The 8,828-nt window shown below is 41.4% G+C and overlaps 1 pseudogene; it reads right to left on the reverse strand.

Annotated features, from left to right (window-relative positions):
- Positions 1-351: 351 nt before the first annotated feature.
- On the reverse strand, positions 352-994 carry LOC101584868 (annotated as a pseudogene).
- Between the last annotated feature and the right edge of the window lie 7,834 nt (positions 995-8,828).

The raw sequence follows: 8,828 nt of genomic DNA on the forward strand, positions 1-8,828 counted from the left end.
AGAAACCCAGGCCATGCTCTGTAACTCTCATCAAACCTATTAACCCCTGTATGAGCTAAAGCTTCCATTTATAACACTCCTGTAATCCACAAGTATTTATAGTATTACTTACACCTCTTGACACCATGATACCACTGCTGTCATCTTGGGGACCAGCAGACCTATGCCAACCTTAGTGGCAGGAAGCTGCCAGATTAAAGTTTTTTCTTTCAACCAAGAGAATTTTTTCCCATTGCCAATACAATCTATATTAGCCAGATACATCTTTTGGTTTGGTTTGGTTTGGGTTTTTGTTTTAACTGTCCTAAATTGTTTATTGGGTTATGAATTTTACAAACATCACGTATATTATTAGCGGAAACAGTGGAGCTGGAGAGCATTGTGCCTTCTCCAAGCTGCATGGCTAGAACCACCGATAGTGTGGTGGAACTTGTGGCCCTTTCCAAGGCCACGTGGCCACTCTTGCGGCCTGCAGATGTCAGCCCACGCATCTCCCTGTGCTTGTGGACGGGTCTGGGTGATCCACTGGGTGTCAGGATTTCTTCTGATGGCTTTGTGGAATGGATCAATAAAGATAAACTCAAATAATTTGTACGTGGAATCTTCACCAACTCAATAAGAATTTGGAACTCGCAGGTCCCCACAGTGGAATCCAGCTCGCTCCTCAGCAACAGACTGAAGGCTTCGCATGAACTTCAGCTGGTTAACGCCATGATGGACAGGCTTGCCGAAAGTCGCTCCCTTGGGAACTGGACGTTTGCGGCCAGCGTGGCGCATACAATCCTGTATATGACACACCCTTGCTTGGCCTTGTATCCCAGTCTACGAGCTTTGTCCGGCCGGGAGGGAGCCCTGGGACCTTTGTCCTGGGGCGAGGAGCCCTGTGGAGCGCCGAGAGCTGGCGGTGTTGCCGGCAGCGGACCCGTAGCAGAAAGCGCATCGCGTCGGGCTGCTGCTTCCTCCACAGCTCCTGGGTGTACTTGTACGCACCCATCGTGGCTTACCTGATGGCTGCCGCCAGACAGAAAAGCCATCTTTTGTATTAGTGATAAAAGGAAAGCAGACATGCCTCTAAAACTGTCTGTTTCACATGAAACGTGGAAACAAATACATGTCATTCTTCCAAGGTAAGGACTGTTGTGCTCAAAAGATATGAATCCTTTGACCCATTTCAAGGTGATCTAGGTACTTTAGCAATCTTGATTCTGACACACACATTTCAGAAAACTCTATAGTTTAACATCACTGGTCATTTTACAGATGCAAATTCAAACAAGGCTGAGATTCCATCTCACCCCAGAAAGAGTGATTATTAACAAGAAATCAACAATAACAAGTGCTGGAGGGGCTATGGGAAAAAAAGAACCCTTCACTGTTGGTGTGAGCGCAGACCAGCACAACCACTGTGGAAATCAGTGTGGAGATTACCAAAAAAACCTGAAACTGGGGCTGGTAAGATGGCTCAGTGGTCTAAAGCACCTACTTGGAACAAGCTTGGCAAAGCACAGGGACCGCGGTTCAATCCCCCAGCACCACATGCCAGCCAGCCCCGTCCCCTGGTGGGCTGAGCTGGCCACACACACACACACACACACACACACACACATAAATAAATAAATAAAAATAAAATAAAATAAAATAAAAAAACCTGAAACTAGAGTTTCCACTTGACCTCGCCATTCCCTCTCTCGGTGTCTTCCCAAAAGGATCAAAAGCATCACACCACAGCAATCTACATGCACCCATGGCTCTAGCAGCACAGGCTGTCAGAGCTGAATCCTGGAAACAGCCCAAGAGTCCATTCAGTGATGAATGCACAAAGGAGATGAGGCTTCCTCATACAATGGAGTAATACTCTGCTGTACAGAAGGATAAACATGTGGTATTTCCAGCTAACTGGCTGCACCTTGAGACCACACTGCGAAGAGAAATAAATCAGACACACGTGTGAACACTGCATCATTTTTCTGGTATGAGAAACAAAGGACCAAAATGCATGAAAGATACTGAGAAGTGGGAAGAAATGTTTAAATGGGAAGGGGAAAGAGGGAGGCAGGAGGGGGAAAGGAAGAAAGGGAAAAGAAAAACAAAAAGTAAATGGGAAAAAACTGGAAAAACAGCTTTTGTAAAGGAGGAGAAGAGTTGAAAGGAGGGAAAGGGGCTGGGGAAAAACAATCAAGATATATTCTGCACAGGTACAAATTCATGATGAATGTGATATATCAAAAAAGTTAACAAAAAACAAAATAGATGAACAGATTTTTTAAAACTTGGTTTTTATCATATGCTATTGATAATGATTATTTCACCATTGTGGATTACAGTAAGCCTTCACATCAATAAACTTTCATAAATGTAGTTTGGTCAGGTGTGGTGGTACACACCTGCAATCTAAGGCTTTGGAAGGCTGGCGCAGGAGGATAGCCATGAGTTCAAGGCCAGCCTGCGCTTCATAGTGAGGCCCTGTCACAAAAAGAAAGAAAAAAAAAGTAGTTTATTTCTGCATATAGATACTACACTTTTTTTTCTGGATACTATACTTGAGACTACATTGGATATGTTAATTTGTACCCTAAAATTTTAATTTACTAGGTAGTCATCATTAACATTTCTTTTAAAACTTTTGTTTCCTACAAAAAAAAAAGAAAGAAAGAAAGAAAGAAAGAAAGAAAGAAAGAAAAAAAAAAAAAAAAAAAAAAAAAAAAGGGGGCCGGGGAGATGGCTCAGTGAAATAAGTGCTTCCCTGGCAAGCACAAGGGCCTGTGTTCAATACCCGGTTCCACCAAAAAAAAAAAAAAAAAAGAAAAGAAAACTTTTGTTTTCTTGCGGTGCTGAGGTTTAAACTCTGGGCCTCCCACATGCTAGACAAATGCACAACCATCAAATCATATCCCAGCCCTAAGAGCCACTTTTAAATGGCCACATAATATACCATTTCATGGCTGTTCCACAATTGATCTAACAATTTCCTTATTATTTAATATTTTAGTCATTTTTAATTAGAGCAATTGTAGGGCTGAGGATATAGCTCAGCAGCACAGCACCTGCCTGGCAACTTTGAGGTTGTGAGTTTAATTCCTGGTATCAAACAAACAAACAAACAAACAAAAAAAAAAAAAAAAAAAAAATTCAATTAGAGCGATTGTAAGAAATCATCTTTTTCAAAGCCAGATGATGAGCTAGCTAAGACAAAATGTTACCTATTAATGCATAGTTCAAATTTTCTGGAAATGTTTCAAGAAATTTAAACCGGCTTTCTTTTTAAAATATGAATATAGGGGTCAGGGAGATGGCTCAGTAGAATAAGCACTTGCCTGGCAAGTGCAAGGGCCTGAGTTCAATCCCTGGTTCCGCCCAAAAAAAAAAAAAAAACACTTTTGCTGGGGAGATAGCTCAGTGGCATAAGCACTGCCTGGCAAATGCAAGGTCCTGAGTTCAATTCTCAGGACAGCAAAAAAAAAATAATAATAATAAAATATGAATATATATTTATCTTCTAATTAATTTAAAGGCATTCTTACATATCACCCTTTCTTCTTAACAGGACTTAGAGAATTATCTTTGTGTCATAAAAAAACAGAGGTGTGACTAAAGTGCTTCCCAACTGGAAGAATCGTTATTTTTAAATCTGTGCTGAATTTCAGAGATCATTTCCTTTTGGTCTGAATCAAATTCCAAGAATCTGGGCGTTTTAGTATATTCCTTTCCAAACTCTTCTTTCCTATCCCAATGTCTAATGCTTAACTGAAGAGCAACAGTGACAACACTTTCTTTCACAACTTTACCCCAGAGACTCCTTCATGTTGATATTTTGGTTCCTTTTTTGTTCCTTTCCTTATTCAAAATGCAGCGCTTAGCCCTCCTGGGTATTTAAAATGAACATTCTAATGTTAGAGCACTCATGAATTTTTCTGCTTAGCATCTAATTCACATTTGCAAAAGATGATCTTTTTTTCTTTTCAAAAATATCTATCTCACATTTCTTCTCCCCCACTTCATGTATTACTTGAGCTTGCTTTCTGTTGCTATTTTATCAGACAGCTGTTCATTTAAAACAAGATAGCCACAGCCTTATAATACCACCTCATTTCTTACCCCCCCCCCTTTGGTACTGGGGATTGAACTCAGGACCCTGCACTTGCCAGGCAAGTGCTTATTCTACTGAGCTATCTCCCCAGGTCTAATACCGCCTCATTTCAAAAGGAATTCCATCCTCCTTAGGAGGTTGAGTACCACAGCATAGACAGGCTACCAGGGCAACTGTTCCTCCACCCTTCTATTTGAAAAGGCAACACAGTGACAACCTTAAAGACTTTGTTTCATTACCAGAGGACTAAACTCAGGGCTTCACACAAGCTCTCTACCCAGGATATACATTCCTAGCCTTAAAAAAAAAAAAAAAGTGTTGCTACATATTCAGGCTATGAAGCCCAGGCTGGCCTCAGATTTGCAATGATATTCCTGCCTCTGCCTCCTGAGTACTGGGATTACAGGTATGTACTACCATTCTCGGATATCATACAGCCATTTTTAAAATATCAGAATATAGGTGCGAGTGAGATAGCTCAGTGGGCTAAAGCACCTACTTAGACAAGTGCAGGCAAGCGCAGGGATCACAGTTCAATCCCCAGCACCACGTGCCACAACCAGCCCCACCCCCAAGGCGGGTTGAGCTAACCAGAGTACCAGGGCATACTGTCATAGTGACATATGCCTGTGATCCCAGCACTGCAGAGGCTAAGAGCAGGAGAATCACCACAAGTCCAAGCTGCGTAGTGAGACCCTGCAACAACCAAATACATTAATAAATAAATAAATATAAATAAAATATCGGGGGGCTGGTGAGATGGCTCAGTGGTCTAAAGCACCTACTTAGAACAAGCTTAGCAAAGCACAGGGACCATGGTTCAATCCCCCAGCACCACATGCCAGCCAGCCCCGCCCCCTGGTGGGCTGAGCTGCCCCCCACACACACATATATAAATAAATTTTTTATAAATTCTATTTATATGTCAATAGAACTAGCTTTGTATGTATTGCTATGAGATGTCAAAATAACAAAACTGTTCAAAATAGAATAAAGTGTCTCCTACAGTAAGTTGACTAATGAAGCTGTTTCTCCATTGTGGAAGTGTATGTTAGTTAGCCAAAAAAAATCTTAACGTTATATAAAATATTGTCCTTTTTTTTTAAGGACCAATAAAAACTTACCATTTATAATACTAGAAAAAGAGGACGCAACGCAATTAGAGCTCTGTTGCTCCTGCTCCTGGATTTGGGCTTATCACTCATGTTTAATCACAGCTGTTTCCCGGGGATTTCTCTTTTTTGCTTTCCATGCTAAGGATCTAACCTGGTCACGCACATGCTAAATGTGTATTCTACCACTAAGTTATAGAGTTGCATCCTTCCTCTTTCAACTTCAAGTAGAACATTCCTAGAATATTTGTGACAAGCTGTCTCAGTTCATACATTAAGTCAGATCAAGCTTAACGGCCTTCCTTTTCATATTCAATTAAGCTCTGTATGGAAGTAAGCAAGTTCCTTGTCACCTGTGACTCTGGGTCATCAGGGCGAACAGCCTGTACAATGTTCCTCGGAGAACAACAGCATCTACTGGGCACACTGGTGTCTCTAAATCAAGTCTAAGCCTAACCCAAGTCTCTCTAAATCAACGGGTCAGGAACCCACTGTCGGCGAATGTCCCTGTCACTCATTTCATGTTAGAGGAGGTCCACTGGACACCAAGCAACCCAGGCACAGCCTGAATGTGTCTTGGCAAGCTCAGCTAGGACCCTGGGCTACGGCAAAAAGAGGGATGGCCACCAATCCAGAGAGCTAAAGAGCGTTGTGAGGGTAACCCAGGTGCAGCCCAGAACAGAGTTATTTTAAACTGCTTTCTGTCCTCAAAAGTCCCCAAGGAAATAACCAGTTTCCACCTGTTAATCACCAGGTAAGGAAGCGAAGTTCTAGAGATGAGTGTCTGCAGAGACTCCCATGGCCAAGCAAAGTCATGCTATAATTTATCACCGCTCATTCTCCTATTAATTTTATATTCTAATTGAGACAGACTTTAGAATCATCCAGTCCTACTTGCTCATGTCTAATCTCAGGACACAGACCCAAAAATGCTGATAAGTTTTCAGAGTCACAGAGCTAAGCAGTCTCTATGCTTGTGACAGTCTCTTGCTTTTTAGTAAGAGCTCCTTCCCCTCTGCTTCTTCAGATACAGCCCTCAAGAGCAGTTATCAAGGACAGATGAGCCAGAACCGCACTGTTGTAGAGTCTAAGCAGCCTGCTACTTGACATTTGGCAATGAACAAGTAATATATTTTTCTTTGTTGCCATGGTAACAAATATTTAACAGAGGAGCAAATACAGGAAGTTTCAAGAGAGTAGAATTACATTTTAAATTGTCTGTAATAAAAACTAGAGAAATATTATCTCACAAGTGGCAAAGTGTTTCCCTCTTGACGTTGCATCATGTTTTATAAGAGTTTTATAGCAGCAAAATAAAATGAAGAAACCTGGTGCCAAACATTTTCTCTTAAGAAAAATAATGCAGAGAATTGTCTATTTGGATTAATTACCATTAAAAACACTCTGATAACATGATATATTTAAGTAACTATGATTCTCTGAATATGTGTGAAGCACAAATCCCTCAGCCATACAACTCAAAGCTTTTCATGTGTGTTTGGTTTTGTCTTGGTTTGGGTGTTTTTAAGACAGAGTCTCACTATGTAGTTCAGGCTGAACTTGAAACCAAGGTGATCCTCCTGCCTCAGCTTCCCACGAGTTAGGTGTTACCACTTCAAGCTCAAAGTTTTGCTTTAAAATTAGGCTTTATAAAAAAATAAAATAAAATTAGGCTTTAGGGGCCGGAGAGATGGCTCAGTGGAATAAGTGCTTCCCTGCAAGTGCAAGGACCTGAGTTGAATCCCCGGTTCTGCCAAATAAATAAATAAATAAATAAATAAATAAATAAATAAAATTAGGCTTTAATGGGTGGGCCAGAAAGCTCAGCAGACTTAAGCAGGTCTAGGGACCAGGCTCGATCTGCACACCACATGCCATGCTGGCCCTGACCCCAGGGGCACGCTGAGACCAGACTGAAACTGGGTGTGGTGGTGCATCTGTAACACCTGCGCTGTGGAGGCTGAAAGCAGGAGGATCACTCTGAGTCCAATCCGTATAGTGAGACCTTGTAGACCCTGTACTAAATACATAAAAAATGTCAAATAAATAAATATAACTAGGTTTTAAACCTAAGATGCAGGGACTGGGATTTGAACCCTGGTGTGTCACGCTGGCCCCGCCCCCCAGGGTGTACTGAGACAGCAATTGAGACTGGGCAGAGAGCACCTATAATCCCAGCACTTGGGAGGCTGGAAACAGGAGGATCACCATGAGTCCAACCTGTGTAGTGAGGCCCTGTAGACCCTGTACTAAATATATACATAAATAAATATTATAACTGTTTTATACATGGAATCTGAAGGAATACTAAACAGAAAACAAGAGCTAGAGGACAAGGGCTTCTTTGGCCTCAAGTATGGGTATATACAGTGAGGAATAACAGGAACTATAGCAAGTCAACAACAGGAATATATATATATATATATATATATATTTTTTTTTTTTTTTTTTTCTCACTCAGGCTGCCTTAAGGGTGGGTCTGGTATGGAGCTGGGGATCAAACCATGGTCCCCTGAACCTGACTACATTTGAATGAGTAGGTGCTTAAACAACTGAGCTAACTCGCAGGCCCCTCTACACTAGGAATATGACAATAAGCAAAGGAAGAGCATCCCTGTGTCAATCTGCACACTATTTATAATCAATACAGTAGATCTTCTGGGAGTCCAGGAGAACTTAAAATACTAATGTTCAGGTTATATTATTTACAATTGAAATAAAGAATATTGCTGCACCTTGTTCAGAATTTTATTTGTTCTAGTGCTAGAAATGGAGCCCAGTGCATGCAACCTCCCACTGAGCTACATCCCCAGCCCCAGAAGCACGGATCTTAGAAAACATGAGATGGTCCTTCCTGCCTCTGCGACACAGTCCCCATCCTCAGCATGTACATACAACATTTCAGAAACACTTACCAGGTCCTAATTAAAACCATTTCTGGGGCCGCGGAGATGGCTCAGTGCAACGAGTGTTTCCCTGGCAAGTGCAAGGGCCCTAATCCAATCCCCGGTTCCACAAAAAAAAGAAAAGAAAAAAATTCAACAGGGAACACATTTTCCTTGGTTTGAGAAAGGCAAGATGTACTCCTTCACATTTCCCACTAAACACCCCGAGAGCAGGTCCCCAGGGGGTACCACCTTGGCAGCTGTGGCCAGTGCACAGTGCTGCACATTAGAAACTCTGATTGACTTTGGGCCTATAAAAAGTTTCCTGACTTTTAAATGCCATTTAATCAAAGGCACTGCATGCATCTGCCAACTCCCCATGATGACTGTAGTAATTATATATTGCAAAAGTGTAGTAATAAAAAAATTAAAAGACAAAACAAATCAAAAAACAACTCTTAGAGACCAAAGGCCTAATTTTGCCACCAGAACAGATAAGGACATCTTTGCTCTCTCTACCACTTAAAATGTCACTAGACTGAATAACATGTCAAGGAAAACTAAAATTCTATCATATGTTTCTGTTCTGAAACATAATATTTTTTGTTAGAATCTGTACTGTAACATCATGTAACTCAGTTGTGCCCCAAATTTTCTGATCAAGGAGATTATGGAGCCACAGAGCAATGTGCTAGATGCTGTAGAGTGTGCCTAAGGAGAGTCACATGGAGAGAAAACATTCTC

Source organism: Octodon degus, unplaced genomic scaffold, assembly GCF_000260255.1.
Source record: "Octodon degus isolate 3935 unplaced genomic scaffold, OctDeg1.0 scaffold00016, whole genome shotgun sequence".
In the NCBI taxonomy this organism is placed as follows: Eukaryota; Metazoa; Chordata; class Mammalia; order Rodentia; family Octodontidae; genus Octodon; species Octodon degus.